This window comes from Podarcis cretensis, assembly GCF_951804945.1.
Source record: "Podarcis cretensis genome assembly, chromosome: 3".
In the NCBI taxonomy this organism is placed as follows: Eukaryota; Metazoa; Chordata; class Lepidosauria; order Squamata; family Lacertidae; genus Podarcis; species Podarcis cretensis.
In genome coordinates this window covers 49,114,267-49,131,277 of record NC_137172.1, presented here as the reverse complement: position 1 = coordinate 49,131,277, position 17,011 = coordinate 49,114,267, and the positions used below count along the sequence as shown (strand labels likewise).

The 17,011-nt window shown below is 39.6% G+C and overlaps 1 protein-coding gene across 6 annotated transcripts in view; it reads left to right on the top strand.

Annotated features, from left to right (window-relative positions):
* Positions 1-17,011, top strand: part of DISC1 (DISC1 scaffold protein) — a 167,061-nt gene that overhangs the window by 99,596 nt on the left and 50,454 nt on the right. The window lies entirely within an intron of this gene.

The following is a 17,011-nucleotide window of genomic DNA, read 5'->3' as shown; positions in this document are numbered from 1 at the left end:
ATAGACAGGGCAAGTAAGAGATTGTAACCAGGAAAACATTTGAAGGGGAAATACAGTTCTCTCCCTCTTTGATTTTTCCCAATAGCAGCAAGTTCCCTTTATTAACACATAGAGAAGTGGAAAAGAGTTCTTATCAGGAAGAAAACACGTTTCCTTCCCTGTTCATGCAACAAGATGCAGGATTGGGGGTAGAATTAATATTTAATATAAATTAATATGTAATAATGATTTCTGGTCATTATGTTAGCATATCTTCCCAGTCCTTTACAGACTTTCCTCCCAATCGTTGACATATTCATATTATCTGAAAGAAAATAAAAATCCCCGCAATGAATTTTCTTTTACTCTTTGCAGAAGTTTCAGCATTCTATACCCAACATGTTTAATCTTTTATAGTCACTTTTAATTTGTTGTTTTAAATTGCCTTAGTTCTTGTATATACCATATATTTGTGATGTTATCTTCAGTCAACTGGAACAAGAAAAGGAATAGATATTTTAATTATTCCCATTGTGGGGATTAGAACTTCACATGAGCTTCAAACCACCCAGAAATTCAACAGAGAGCTATAATGCAAGCTGTGAAACCACCCATATTTCAAAATTCCTCCTCCTTCTTATTGAAGTCTCTCCTTTCTTCAACAGAAAATGTATTTGACTTATGAGTAGAAGTGTTCTAGTAGCTTTCTTTACCCATTGGATGAGATTATTTATGCAGACACCTACAAGAAAAATATGTATATTGCTTTTGCTATCTTTTACTGAGTGAGCCTCATTTAAATGTAGAATCTTGATGTGATTACCCACTCCTAATTTCATTGGGATGAGTACTGGATGATTTTCCAGTGAACTGTGTCCTTTGCCTTCCTGGAGAGTTCTAAATCACTTGTCAAGAAAGCATAGGAAAGGCAAAGCCATCAGGTGACCTTGGTCCCAAAGACTGCCTACGGAGATCATCTGTTAGGGCGACCAGAGCCGTCTCGGTCCCATGATCAGCGCGGAAACCGGACTGGAATGGATCCAGAGCCGATGTTCTTTCAGGTTATGTCCTGCAGTGACCTGGAAGTACCGGAAAGGGTTACTTCCGGGTTTTACTGCTCATGCATGTGCAGAAGCGCAAAATGACGTCACGTGCATGCGCAGAAGCGGCAAATAGCAACCCGCACGTGTGCAGATGCGCTGCTGCGGGTTGCACTCTTTTCATGTTGCGAACAGGCCTCTGGAATGGATCCCGTTCGCAACCAGATGTACCACTGTATTCCAGTTCCTCTTATGTCCTTCCCTCCCTTTCCACTCTTACTTGACGATAAGGCCAGTCTGTTGTTCTCAATTCAACCCCTCTCCAGCCTGCTTTATTCTGTTCATTTCAGTGATATGCTCTTCTTCCAATGGCTCCAACACATGCAGCTGTGATCATGGCAATTACTGCAAGAATCAATCCATGGCATGTTTATGCAATACATACTATTCCTCTTTGTGAATTGCTCTGGGATTATTTATGTAATTTTACTTCAGGTCATTGGCAATAACAGCAGTCCTTTTAACTGATGTCATAATGACATTTGTTGCAGCAAAATTATACAAATCTAGAAGAATGAGCACCTGCAGGATGCAAGGTAATCAACATAACACCAGTTTTTAAAAAGGGCTCAAGGATAGGCCAGGAGTTACAGTCCCATTAGTCGAATGCCTGTCCTGTGTAAACCGCAAGCACAATTAAAGCTGCAATATTTAAACAAAGAGAACAGCTTTTCTCACTCTGGTGCCTTCCAGATGTTTTGGACTTCAACCATTGGCCATTCTGTCTTGACTGATGGGAGTTGTAGTTCAAAACATTTGGATGGTAGCAGGTTGGGGAAGGCTGATACAGAAGAATAAGGCTTCTGAGGAAGAATTATCATGATGTGTACAAAAAAATAATAATCCTGTTTCACTGTCCTCAATTGTTTAAGAGTTGTTGAAACATGGAGTTAGGGCACCACCTTCAGCAACTGGCAGACTGTTGTTAAAAGCAGGTGCAAGCATATTTTGCTGCTTGCCTTGGAAGGCATTTGCTGCTGCTTCTGGGATCCAGGTAAATGGCAAATTACTTGTGATACTGCAATTTGTTTCATTATTCCATGCAACAAGATTAGCTTGCATAACAACATGGACAGCATGATTAGTAGAGGCACAAAAAGAATTAAGAGAATTTCTCTGTTACTTTTCCCAGCCTGACTGGAAGTGAGAAACATGGAGACCTGAAGACGAAAAGGCATGACTCCCAGTGCCTTTAACTGCGGATTATACATCCCATCTATTATGTGTTCAATAGGACCAACTACCTGTCCATTACACTAATTGAAGCCTCCCCTTGGAAAGCTTTATTAGTGCATAAAGAGAAAGAATGCTCTAACTATCGCACAATTGCACTCATTTCACACGCTAGCAAGGTTATGCTTAAAATTCTACAAGGCAGGCTTAAGCAGTATGTGGACTGAGAACTCCCAGAAGTGCAAGCTGGATTTCAAAGGGGCAGAGGAACCAGAGACCAAATTGCAAACATGCACTGGATTATGGAGAAAGCTAGAGAGTTCCAGAAAGACATCTATTTCTGCTTCATTGACTATGCAAAAGCCTTTGACTGTGTCGACCACAGCAAACTATGGCAAGTTCTTAAAGAAATGTCTCCTGAGAAATCTCTATGTGGGACAAGAAGCTACAGTTAGAACTGGATATGGAACAACTGATTGGTTCAAAATTGGGAAAGGGGTACGGCAAGGCTGTATATTGTCTCCCTGCTTATTTAACCTATATGCAGAATTCATCATGCGAAAGGCTGGGCTGGATGAATCCCAAGCCGGAATCAAGATCACCGGAAGAAATATCAACAACCTCAGATATGCAGATGACACAACCTTGATGGCAGAAAGCGAGGAGGAATTATAGAACCTTTTAATGAGGGTGAAAGAGGAGAGCGCAAAATATGGTCTGAAGCTCAACATCAAAAAAACGAAGATCATGGCCACTGGGCCCATCACCTCCTGGCAAATAGAAGGGGAAGAAATGGAGGCAGTGAGAGATTTTACTTTCTTGGGCTCCATGATCACTGCAGATGGTGACAGCAGTCACGAAATTAAAAGACGCCTGCTCCTTAGGAGAAAGGCGATGGCAAAGCTAGACAGCATCTTAAAAAGCAGAGACATCACCTTGCCAACAAAGGTCTGTATAGTTAAAGCCATGGTTTTCCCAGTAGTGATGTATGGAAGTGAGAGCTGGACCATCAAGAAGGCTGATCGCTGAAGAATTGATGCTTTTGAATTATGGTGCTGGAGGAGACTCTTGAGAGTCCCATGGACTGCAAGAAGATCAAACGCATCCATTCTTAAGGAAATCAGCCCTGAGTGGTCACTGGAAGGAAAGGACAGATCCTGAAGCTGAGGCTCCAATACTTTGGCCACCTCATGAGAAGAGAAGACTCCCTGGAAAAGACCCTGATGTTGGGAAAGAAGGAGAAGGGGACGAGGAGAAGGGGACGACAGGATGAGATGGTTGGACAGTGTTCTCGAAGCCACAAACATGAGTCTGACCAAACTGCGGGAGGCAGTGGAAGACAGGAGTGCCTGGCGTGCTCTGGTCCATGGGGTCACGAAGAGTCGGACACGACTAAATGACTAAACAACAACAACAACAAAGAGAAGATCCTAAATGTTCCTTTTGCACATCTTTCCCGAAAAGCTGGAAGAACTGAGAGGACTGCAATGGCCTCTTGATCTGAGGTGATCATTTAACACCTCTATTTCCTTTGTAGTCTGCACTGTGGTTTTTCTTGAGCTGCTGTTTGTATAAATTATTTGAAATGTTTGAAGTGTGGCTGCACTAATGCATATGTTTGATTCAAACTGTTTTAAAAACAGCAGCAGCAAATTATTCCAATTTAATTTTCAAATTGCAGTACAGGAAAGCATATTTAATAACAATTTGTAGATTTTTGTTCTTTCAGTGTTCCTGTTAGAACAATCACAGCTGATTTAGAAAAGTCATCAAGACATTAGCCAAGGCTGATTTTGCTCCTGACTCATGTGTAAAAGCTATGCTATTAGTTCACAGTGAAACACTGTTAGGTCTTTATTCATTAACTTGAAAGGTACAACAGAGCTTTCCTCAATTCATCCAGGTTGTCTGTCTGTCTGTCTTTCTCTCTCTGCCTGTCTTTGACATATTTTTTTACTACTCAAATGCTAATGTAACTTGTACTTGAAAATAATTGTACCATTACTTTTCCTCCGTCATTAGAGCAAACACAGAAAATAGCTGTATACATGAGTCAGGTTAAAACCAAAGTACGTAACATGTATTACTGTAATGTTTTTCTCTCAGGAGGATTAGTGCAATTGGTTCAACATAAAAATCAAGCAGCAGGCGAAAACCTGCTTCATAAAATTCTAATAAGGGCTAGGCTACACATTACTAGGTATGCAGAGCTGCTACTGAAAACCACCAGTGGAAGTAGCCACTGACGTTTCAGGGATAGGGAAGGGCAGAGTGTAAAGACAGGATGTGAAGTAAGGTGAACAACACATTATAGAGGCCCAGGGGAGTGCAACACTGTTCTCAATATCATTTTAGGACACATTGGTTGCATATAAGTGATTTCCTTTAAAAGTAATTATTGCAGGATTTCATTTTCTATGTTCTATCCTGTATAATAAGGTATGGAGAAGACAGGAGAGAAAGGTAATAGTGGAGGTTGGGGGGAGGGGGAAAGAGGCAGGGGAGGAAAAGGAGGTATGAAAGAAAAAAGAAAATGTAATAGGTTATAGCAGTTCCTCCCTGAAGCTTTGGAATTTTTCCTGGTTCTATATAGACAGCTACACCTCTTAAATTTCTTATTTTCTATGTCCATTGGAGTTTAACAGTGGTTTCGTACTGAAACTTATCCTTTGCTAAGATAGAAAGGAGGGGTGTCACCTTGTTGATTCTCCTGGGTCACTCAATGGTTTTCAGTGTCATTGACCATAATATGCACCTAGAGAGGCTGAGGTGGACAGCAGTGGCACCACTTTTCAAGTGGTTCTGCCTGTAGCCGGACAGTCATTTCTAGAAGATGATATTGGGGGACCTTCGCTCAACTCCTGCAGGATTCTGTGTTATCCCCCATGCTGTTTAACATCTAGATAAAATGACCGAAGGAAGTAAACTGGAAATTTAGATCATGGTGTCTTCAGCGTGTCAGTGATACCCAGCCCTATTTTTCTTTCCCTCAAACCAAGGGAAGGCAGTTGAAGTGCAAAATTATTGCCTTGTTTTGGTATTCCAGCACTCTAACCGGCACTCCTAACTTACAAACCCAGCCATTAAAATATATATCTCTACCTGCCCTCTTTCTATGAGATTGTGGCAGATCCATGTTTTAACATACACATCTATTGCCTGTAAGTCTAGTTTGGCTCTGAGAACACTCCATTTGAATTTTAATCACTATACAGTCTCTTTTCTTTTCAACTCTTTTGGCTTAGCTGCTAATTGACCTGATGTTCTAGTTTCAGATTTGTGGCTGTAACCCTTTGAACTAATTTACACACTGTGCTTTGAACAGAACATTCTAATGCAAATATAATGTCCTATTAGCAAACGATGAATGGTTACTATTGGGGTTTGTACAATGATTTGAGTTCATTATTACTGCCATTCAATATTGCAGATGAGCAGAGGAGAAAAATAATTAAGCAAAATAGCAGAGTAAGCCCCATAAGAAGCATCAAATCAACACAGATTAAATCCTAGCAGGCTTAACTTGTGTTTAATATATATGATCCTTTGGGACAGAGTGTGTGTAGATATATGTACATACAAGTTATAGCTGCCAATTTAATTGGGTACAAATTGCTACCAAGCAAGTAATTTTTGCATAGCTATTCTTCTGTAATGTTAGAAGAAAATGGTTAAAAATGTTCCTCTGTTAAAGCTGTATGAAGTGCTTTGCAATTCTTTCTTAAATATAAGTTACATTTCTGAATGGCTTCTTGGAGATTTAGCCATATTAACCACTGAATTAAAGCTTGCTCTGAGAACTGGATGCAGATTTTATTTTCCAGAAATGGAAGGGCACCTTCCATTTGTGGAAGGGACTCCAGTCCAGTAGAAGCTCCTGTTGAAGGGGGCAGTTGATTTCTTTTAATTACCCCTTTCCTCTGCAGCCACCCTTGATCTCTCTCTGTTCTGGAGGGTCATGTAACCCCCTGGAGCAGCTTTTCATGGGGCATCATCAGAATGGTATGGGTATGTTTTTTCCATTTAATCGTGAAGTAATGTTCTGCCAGTAATAATCAGGTCTTGCTTTTTGGAAAGTTACCAGCATTTAAACTGCTACGCTCATGCCAAGGGGTTTGTGCCAATATAGTGGAAGTTTTGGGTTTTCACCCCTTTAAACAGTGGGCCTTCATGACATATATAGCAACAGATTTTTAAAATTGCTCCAGAATTTCAAAAGCAGTTCACTATTAAGCAGGTGAGAGCTGCCATTTCAGATAGCTAATTAAATGATTCTCTGAAGCTTGGCCTTGGTCTTCAAGTAAACATCTTTCATCTGTAAGCATTTCCTAATTGTGATTGGAAAATGTGTGGTAAGATAACAGCAGAATTGAAAGTCTGACTACAGTTTCCCATCAGAGTTTTGTGACTGGCTTTCATATTTCACTCACTTTACAAAGGCTAACTGGAACAAACCCAGATGGCCATCAGCAATTTTAACTAAATTCATTAAAGAAGCCAGTCAGTTATTGGAAATGTTTATAACTTTCCATTCTTTACAAAAGTTCAAGGTACACATCTATAGTCTAAACAGACTGATTTAAAAGAAAGTCCCATTGAAAGCAATGGAACCTTATTATAGAGAAATTTATTGAGGGAATCTCAAGGATGCAATCCTGTGCACACATACTTGGGAGTAAGCTCCTTTGAACACCTTGGGCCTTGCTTAATAAGGATAATTTTTCATGGTGAATCGTTTGGTTCATGAGGACTTTTTGAAGATCACGGTACTTCTGTGAAACAGTTTTTTAAAGCCAATTTTCACTTGCACAGATTATTGTTCTTTAACAAGATATGTATATTGGTTGATAGTAATAAAACCTTACAAGAAATATTAAAATTACCAATGAAAACAATTAAAAACATTTAAAGATAATCAAACAGTACAAAAGGTTAAAACACATTAACATCTACGTGTCTAGGAGTAAATGTCAAATATTTACACACACATATTTTCACTGTATGAAGTGCTTTGCAGTTCCTCTCTCATCCTCCTTTATACCTACAAGGACATCAAAATATATTGCAATTTCATTCAGATCTATCCAATGGTGCCTTGCTCTTGGGATGGATGTGGATTCCTCAATATTTCTAAGCATTCAATTCAGTGAAGAATACAATATTCAGCACACAATTAAATTATATCTCTTGGGAAAATACAGTATTTTCATTCTACTAAAATAGGAAAAGGGAAAAATAGAACTGTTCAGGGATCAAAGTAACCCTCAAATCTTCTGTAGCATATTCTGAGCAAATTAAGGAGTTAATTTGTAATTAACATATGATGTATATAGATTATTTTTTCAAACTAAATTTGTGATTCTTCAGAAGTTATTGGTGAAGGATGGGTAATAAATCAAATGAATGAATGAATGTCTTGTGATGTATGCTAGGCTAAATTAATACAGTGGTACCTCGCAAGACGAATGCCTCGCAAGACGAAAAACGCGCAAGACGAAAGAGTTTTCCGTTTTTTTAGTCATTCCGCAAGACGAATTTCCCTATGGGCTTGCTTCGCAAGACAAAACGTCTTGCGGGTTCTTGCAAGTTTGTTTCCTTTTTCTTAAAGCCGCTAAGCCGCTAAGCCGTTAATAGCCGCTAAGCCGCCAAACTGTTAATAGCCACTAAGCCACTAATAGCCGTGCTTCGCAAGACGAAAAAACCGCAAGACGAAGAGACTCGCAGAATGGATTAATTTCATCTTGCGAGGCACCACTGTATATGTACATAAGCAGCAGTTCTTGCCAATGGATTGTGGGGGGGGGGTGTTGCAGGTGTGTATCTGTTGTGCAAAAGAAACAGAAGAGTATTACTAATGTGTGTAGATGCCTCCTATAACAAGTGGCTTTTATCTCCTGCATTCATGGGCTGTCCTTGACAAAATGTTGAGGGCAGGGTTTCATTTTCCATTCTCAATTTCCTTTCTTTCCTAGGTTTGTTCAGCTCCTGGATATTACTGTAAGAGTGCTTCTGTGGTATATAATTCAAATAAATGATTTTCTGCTGGCCCTAAAACTGTCCATTACAATCTTGAGGGAGATTTTCCTTTTTTAAAAACATGTAATAGGATTGCTTCTTTCATTATCTCTTTAAACCAAAATACTATTAACTTCCTCTTTCTGTCAGAAAGGTTACCTAGCAGCTCAAGCATTTTATCCCTCATGATAAGGGGAAACGGTTAACCTATCTCTGGCAGTGGTGACAGAGAAGTGTGTCAAGAAGCAATGACACACATTCACTCATGGAACAATCTAGGTTGAATTTGTATACAGTCAGAAGTGTAACCAGTTCTGTCTTCCATTTAAATTAATTTGCTTTGTTGTACAGGTAGATTGTGGTATCTGGGTCTCCTTTGTGAAGTACACTTCACAATCTTATTTAAAAAATTCCTTATACTATAAATTGGGTCCACTTTCAACTTTTCATATTTAAGCAACTTCAGTCTATAGGGACTACCACATTATTTGGATAATAGGGCACCTGTTAAAGCTATATTCAGAATTATTATGTTTAGAGTATTCTATAAAAAAAACCCAGCTGCTTATTGTACGTTTGTGGCCGAGTTTGAAAAGCAGCTTTTGCCTAACTACATTTGTGACCCCTGGTCCTATAAAAACTCGTTACATATGTGTTTGGGAAGTATGCATATAATTAGCAGGTTTTAACTCTCATTATCACTTCTTTCAGAAGTGTAGCTGCATTAGAATCCTAGAAAAAACAAGGAGTTTGGGGTCATGTTGAAGAGAGTAACCCATTTATTGTGGTTTATGTTTGAACTAGATGCATAAAGGGTTGTCCCCAGTTGGCAGGAAATGCTATATTTAAGAAAACAAATTTGTTTAGTGGGGCCGAAAGGCCATGAAATGCAAGGCATGCAAGTCAGTCTGTCACATTTTGAGTCAGCACCATATGAGGAAATAAGAGAGTGAGCCATCAACAGCCACAGTCACACCATCGGGAGCAGAGAAAACAGTGGAGGCTGCTTTTATATTTTTGTCAACATTTCTTACTTAATCCTGAGCAACAGATCATTTGCTGCCATAAGTGCTGATTTACACAACCATGTTTCTTTGGCTTGGGCAGGTTTTTCATTTAAATAACCACATGGCAAAATGTCAAAAGTATATGATTGTGAGAGCCCCCAACAACGCAATTAGTAAAAAATAGAATTTACCACGGGGGAAAAACCCCCGTGAGACAAGGGATGTCTAGGACATGAAAAATATCAGCATTTCAGTGTTGCAACATTAGCCATCTTATCTCAGGTAATGTTACAGCATAGAAGTCAGCTTAGATATCTTCTGACTTCTATCAAGCCACTCTCTCAATCTGTAGGATAAACTGATTATGTATATACATTAGTGCTGTGCTGCAATGTCATGCTGTTTGTTATTTATGTGAAAACTGCCATTTTGAAGGTCCCTTTTAAAAACAAACTTTTTTCATGTTTCTTAGCAGTCATTATTTCTTCAGCTGCTGCCATTTTGTTTTCATGTGAAGGGACACTGACTGCACTGTTCCGTTGTAGGCTCCTTTTAAACCATCTTGTTGTTGTGCTGGTGCTAAAAAAAACCCCTAACGTTAAAAACAACGCTTGGAAAATTGAATTTTCCTGTTAGTGTGCACTACTACCTGCCATTTTAAAAAGCCTTTGTCTGGATTTAAAACAAAAATATTACCTGCATTTTTTTAACATACTTTCCAAGTGCTTTCCAAGAGAATTACGTAGTAAGAATTGCATTTTGAAGAGTACAAAACCGTTTGCATAACTTGTCCCCCGGTTCATTTCAGGGCTAACATACATGTGGCATGGAAAGCTCTGCACTTGCATTTCCAAACTTCCAAAGATGGGATCATTACTACTGCATTTCACATATTGCTATGTAGCCAATTATTTCTATATTCAGATGTGGTTTAAGAAATACAGGGCAATTCATGTTCATTTAAATCTCACCCAGCAGAAGTCGTTGCTTGTATAGGAAATAAAACTGGTGACATTAATAGCACAAAGTGGCCAGTGACACACTCTTTGTGCACTTATACAGAGGTAGCAACTTTGCAAAAGCTCTTTTGCAAAATGCCACTTGAAAATTAGTAGTTTGCATTTTAAATCACCCACAATACTGGTTGGTGAGTAGATGCTGATTGCACTGCAGATTTATTTTACTGTGAGTTTAAAAAAAAGGCTGGAGGAAGAAGAGGGTGAAAAAACAGCTGTGAGTGGAGGGGAGGGCCTTCTCCATCATTTGAACCCACTGGGAAATTCAACACACCTGCTGTATCTGGAACTGAGTGTGGAAAGTGCAGCTGAATGGGACACAGCTGTGGGCCTCCACTTTGGGCCTGTAAAAAGCAAGTCTTGAGTGAGAGACTAGGGTAATGTCCACCGCTTCCAGGAACTCTTCTTGTTGTGAAGCTTTTGCAGGTGAGCTGACAGTTTGCATTGACCCTGGGTGAGAACCTGCAGACTGAGAGGGAGGGTGTGTCAGAAGGAAAAATGCATTTATATTGATTTATATTTATACTGATTTATATTTTTGTAATATTAAGTTGTCTGTTGTTGCTTCAGTTTTCTGTACACCACTTAGATGTATTTTTAAATATGTTAAGCAGTATAAAAATGGTGTAAATAACAAACATAAAATAATAATGCTATTTTGTTTGTTGGATCCTTTTGTAATAGCTAAATGGAGTTTTTACACGTGCAATTTTGAATGCCTTTATCCAGCTCTGGTTGGTAGCTGTTGCACCGTTTTTATAGTCCTTTTATGCTTTCATTTTTTGTTCTCAGCCGCCTTGGGGACATTTTAGGCTGGAAGCCAGGATATAAGCATTTTAAAGAATAAATAATTAAATAACTCATTATAGTTGAGGACCATGAACATCTGTGCTGTGGTAGATGAAGTACTGAGATTTCTGGGGGGAAAGTAGAGTGCTTTTAATGACACCCACAGATAGCACCTTCCCTTAACTTTGCCCAGTTTTAGCCAATTCATGGGTCCCCTGTAGCCTTCTCAAAATGGTAGCTAAGGTGGTCATCACAAAAGTTACTGGTAATTGCTCTCCTGGACTGCCCATAACTTCAGTACTTGTTTGATGTTTGATGTTACCTCAAGGATTTCCTACCCCATTCCAATAACTAGTAGTAATGGCCTTTTCTTTACTTCTTTTTATATATGCTCTATTTTGTGATTCATGTTATTTTTAGTCTTTAGCATGCATACCTATCTGTTTCAGAGACTTTGGCCTCATTCCTTGTTTTAAAGAAGCCCAAGGGACAGTGTTTTTGTCACCATTTGTTGTTCTTGGGCAAGGACAAGTATGTGTCAGTTTCATCTGCCAGTTGACAGTGACGATCTTGCCATTATCAGTTTCTTGAAAGTGACAATATTACCCGTTCTATTTATTATTTATTTAACAGGAGTTGCATATTGCTTAATCATCAAAGCTTCTAAGATGTTTACATAAAACACACATTAAAATATTGGTAAAATCTGATGTTAAAAAACAAGCTGACCTAAACATTTCAAAATATAAATAAAACCAGATATAAATAATACAATCACATATTAAGATACATGTCGTATTTACACAAGTCACCTTCAATATCTGCTTGAGACGCTAGGATCTGAAAATCAGGGAGAGATTGGTTTGCTTCACAAAGCATTGGCATTCCTGACATGCCTTTGTAATGAATTAAGATCTTCTGGATGAATTGCTGTACAAAATTTTATGTTGTTTTATTGGATGAATAGACGTCTTTGGGCTCCTGGGATCTCCCCAAATGCATAAACAAGAGTAGCCAGCCCAATGAACAGTATTACAAATTTCAAGAGTGAAGAAGAATTTGGCATGGGACTCTGCCACTTGACTTTCTCATTAGAATGAATTTCTGGAGGGGATATTTTACTGTGGCTTGTATTTAACAGAAAGATTGTTGTTCAGTCATTCATGTCTAATGGTATAATTCAAGATTTAAGGCAAAATGGTACTGAGGTGCCACACTTGTTCTGCAGACACAGCTGGTGCCGCAATGGGTGCCTTGAAAACATGCAAAATAGGCTTTCAGGTATCGCATGAAAAATCTGTCATTGGTTAACTAATGAGCATTTCAAATAAATAAATAAATTGTCCAGTAGCACCTTCGAGACCAACTAAGTTTGTTCTGGGTTTAAGCTTTCATGTGCATTCACACTTCTTCAGATACCATTTCAGTTATGGTAGCTGAAGAGGCAAATCACTCTTTAAGAAGAAAAGCAGGATGTGTCTTTGGTAGTGGCAGCAATTGCAGAAGAAACATCAAAGAACGATGTGTCTGAGCATGTGCTTCTCATTCACACACCTAATTACCTTGTTTTGTTTGAATTGATGCTCTCCATGATAACCATGTTGAGTGCCAGTTGCTGGGAGACACATGTGGGAAGAGTGCTGTTGCACTCAGGTCCTGGTTTTGCACTTCCCATAGGCATCTGATTGAACACTGTGAGAACAGGATGCTGGAGCAGATGGACCATTCACCTGATCCAAGCTACATTATGTTCCTAATTCTATTTAATATTATTATAGAATAGTTGATTACAAAAAGAGTGTCGCTAACCTGTGGCCCTCCAAATGGGTTGCAACACCCATCATCCCAGACTATTGACCATGCTGGATGGGACTGATGGAAACCACAGTCCAATAACACCTGAAGGGCCATAGGTTGGACATCCCTGATCAGTAACATCTGCGTTGGCTTGAGCTACCTGTTTTAGGTATGCCATGGACTGAATTGCATGGAGGGAAATGGAGGGAACTTGGGAATGACTCAGGTGTATTTTTGAACAGGAGAGCTTATCCATATCAGTTGACCCTAGAAACAAAGTACTAGCATGATAAAGACTGGGATAACCCAAGATAACATGGCAGTTATGACCGGGATATTTTTTTCACCTTTTGAGTCATTTGTCAAAGTGGCCATGGGAGTGGGGGAACTGAGGACTCGGTCAGCCAAATGAATTCTTCTTCATCCTGGTCAGAACAGACTTCTGGTTTGATTCAGCAGCTTTTGATGTTCTTCTGCTTGTGTGGGATGCCATAAGGCACATAGTGGATGCATATGAATCTGCTCATCCCATAGCATGTGGAGTAAACCACAGTGCAGATGAGTTGTATTAATCAAACTAACACTGCTTTGGTGATGACTATTCCTGTGGGTTCATTACAGCTCTGATACTTACCTTGTTTGTTTTTGCTAGTATTCAAGCTACCTGCATTTTGTGGTCTTTTGACATCAGACTGGGGAAAAAATAGTTCTTGAAGCTTAATCAAGAATTTTTTTCACAGATGATATTGAGATTTTTGGCTAGCGTGTTCTAAAGTGCATGACAGAACTTCAGTACACAACTGAATGGGGCTGAAATCCAGCCTGGACCATTACAGCTGTGCCACACCTTTAAAGATCTGGGGGTGGGGAGTTTGATCATCCCAGCTAGTTCAGATTATAAACATGAACTCGATAGATAAATAAGTTTGGCCAGCCCTATTTATGGCTTCTTCCAGATCAAGCTAGTAGTACTTATCCATCTCATTTGAAGGATAATTTCCCTAGTGGACAAGAAGATCAAGTGCCACCACCTGAACAGTGTTTGCACCCAGCAGGCTGTCTTTCTTTCCACACGTCTGAAGCTGCTCTCAATATTGCAGAGTTGCTTCCAGAAAAATGAATACTATAAAAGTCACTGCTAAAGGCACATCATGCATACATTTATATTTATGCACAACGAAAGTATGCAAATTATCCGTGACCTTTTGTCTTGCAATATTCTTCCATGCTATCCCTGGATGCTAAGGACTTTCCCTATTATGGCAACACAAATAAATGTGATGGAAGAAATAACAAAAGCAAATGTACATATTCTTCACTACCCCTGCCCCAATTTATGATTCCATGGGAAAACCCTACTTTTTATTTCATCAAATGCTTTTGTTTTCCTCTTCCATCAATATTTATAGTATTTATATGGGCAACTCCCTTCAGTAACAATAAGAGCTGAACACACAAACCCACAGAGAGAGAGAGAGACAAAAAGAAATTGACATTGCTTGTATTTGAAAAAAACAAAAAACCTTTGACATGTTTACAGAATGCAGTCACATAGTTTCCCCTAAGCTAACTCCTTCCAGCTTTATATCATTCTTTTTTGGCTAGATTAAGGAAGTTTGCACTCTAGTACTTTCTTTTCCCTCTGCTACAGCTATTGATTTGCATTAAATTAAACCTTCAGATCAATAGCTTGACTATAGTCCAAAGGTGAGAAAAATCCAGATACTTTTCATGGCGTTTTTCTCTCCCTTCAATTTGTTGGCAGGAAAGTAGAACTATTGGGATTTTGAAGGGCCTTTAAATGAAAGTGCCCAGCTATATATACTGGAAATCAAGGGAGGAACACATATTCCCCGTGAGCAGAGAGAACTGTATGATGTTCTTAATCCTTTTAAACTAGTTAAAATGTTTGATGGAGATGTGTGTATGTCCTAACAGTGTTTCCCAGGGAGTTTATAGCTGACCTACTTTTAACTAGTGGCGGTTGCTTATCCGTTACTTTTTTTTTGTCATTGAGCATTGCTGATTTATTAAGCTATATCTTCAAGGGCATTGTAAAATTGTATGTAGGGAATAGGACACAACTGTGAAAAGTGAGAATTACTGTATCAGATAATATCCAATTAAAATCTAGCTAGCACAGCAGGAGAAATTGGAACTAGGGTTTATCATTCATGTAACATAATACATTGCAGTATTAGTTGGAAACAAAGTAAGTGTGAAACAGATTCCCCACCTTCCCCTCCAGTTATTAATCTCTATTGACGTTTTATGTCAGGGGGGAAGAGACAAAACCTGAGTTGGAATGTGTCATGTTCCAAGGCCATGTAAAGATGGAAACAGGTTGAAGAGCCCTAAAAGTGGGAGAATCAAAGCTTCCTATTAGGAAAGAACTTATCACATGTTTAAGTGAAAGTGTTTGCAACTGACACATCACTAGAGGTTGGCAAATTGGTTTTTACTTTTGTTCTAGAATGCGCTGTGATTCAAGGATGTGATTATATTCTTGCCATCTCTCTGTAGATTCATAGCCTGGTGCTGAGCTGTGGAGGATTAGAAGAATTAAGGGAAATGCCTGCCTCAGGTGTAAAGGCAGTACGCAAGTTGGCTGTGGGACCAAGTCTTGGGGTTGTGCCCCTTCTACACCTTGTAGAGAATCGTGAATGTTAACTAGGGTCGTTTGTGTAAATGCCATGAAAAGTGGGTGGAGGTACATCATAAGGGAAGTCCAACTTCCTTAGGCAGAGAGAGCAAGCAGAAGTGGCCTGCTTCTGTAGGAATGTCTGTGTGTAAACGCCAGCTCATATTAATGTGTGAATGAGAAGGGTGTGTACATGCCCCACTCTTGGCCTGTGTGTGAATCGGTCTACAGTCCTGTTTCAGAAATTCTAATACCAGGAGGTATTCGAGGTCTAGTGGAGGGAATGTGAGAATTGTAACTTGGACAGCTAGGGTGAAATTTTGCCTCTCTCTCTTCACATGAGGAGGTGGTACCGTATGTGCATTGTAGAACTGGTTTATTTCCTCTGCATATTACTTTTTAATTAAAATTGACTTTAAAAAGCACACTGATCTTCAGAGCAAGAGAGATGGAGACCGATTTTTAAATGTGAACAAATACAACTCTTCTGCCAATGTGTTTTTAGTTCTTCTATCTCTCATAGGGGTAGTTGAATTTCTTCTTTTACTGCTAAATTTGAACTTGAGATGCAGAAGAGACTTAACTAGTAGGATGGGGCCATTACACCAGCCTCCCAGTGGGTGGGTTACTGGGTGCGAGAAGGGAAGGGTTGAGTGGATGAGGTCAGCATGGTTCACTCTTTCTGGAGCACCAGCCTCCCCTTTTGCTACCGTGTAATTATCACAATCTTTACTTTTCATCTCCCTCCCACTTCCTTCTATAACAATTTTCCCCACAGCCACGTGTATGCATACCTGCAACTAAGGTAACAAGCATCTGATGAAGTGGGCTGTAGCCCCATAATAATGTTACAACAGCCGGGTGACTGTCCCCCTCTCTGCTGAGCAGTGGCAAGAGCCCGTGGGGTCCCAGGCGCGCGCGCACACACACACACACACACACACACACACACACACGGTCTGTGTCCCTTTGGAGAATGGAAGACCCAGTGGAGACTGTCGTGTTTTAAGAAATAGGGTTTATTCACCTATTTACACCTTTGGTCTGTAGGGAGTCCAGATCTTATTACATAGGCATTCCAAGAGGCAGCACTGTAAGCTACCTGCAGCCAGCCTCTTGCAAGATGGATCTCTCCCCTTCTTCCAACTTATTCTTCCCAGAAACCCCTTTTCCTGTTCCCTCAAACATACACCCCATCACATTGGAAACATCTCACTTCCCAATGGCCCATCAATACCTTTTGTTATGTGAACTGGTTTGCTGTTCACCCAGCCAGAGTGGTTTGCATAAGCCAGTCCAGGAATTCCCTGTCTGGCACAGTTCTGCAGTTTGTGCTTTAATCCATATCCTGATTAATAAAAATCCGAGTATTTATTCATTCCTAGGGTTTAGGGGACCCCCCAATCTATAACAATAAATTTCTTCATCTTTAAAGTGCCACAAGACTTGTGTTATTTTTGCTGCAAAAGATGAATATGGCTACTTCTCTAGTTT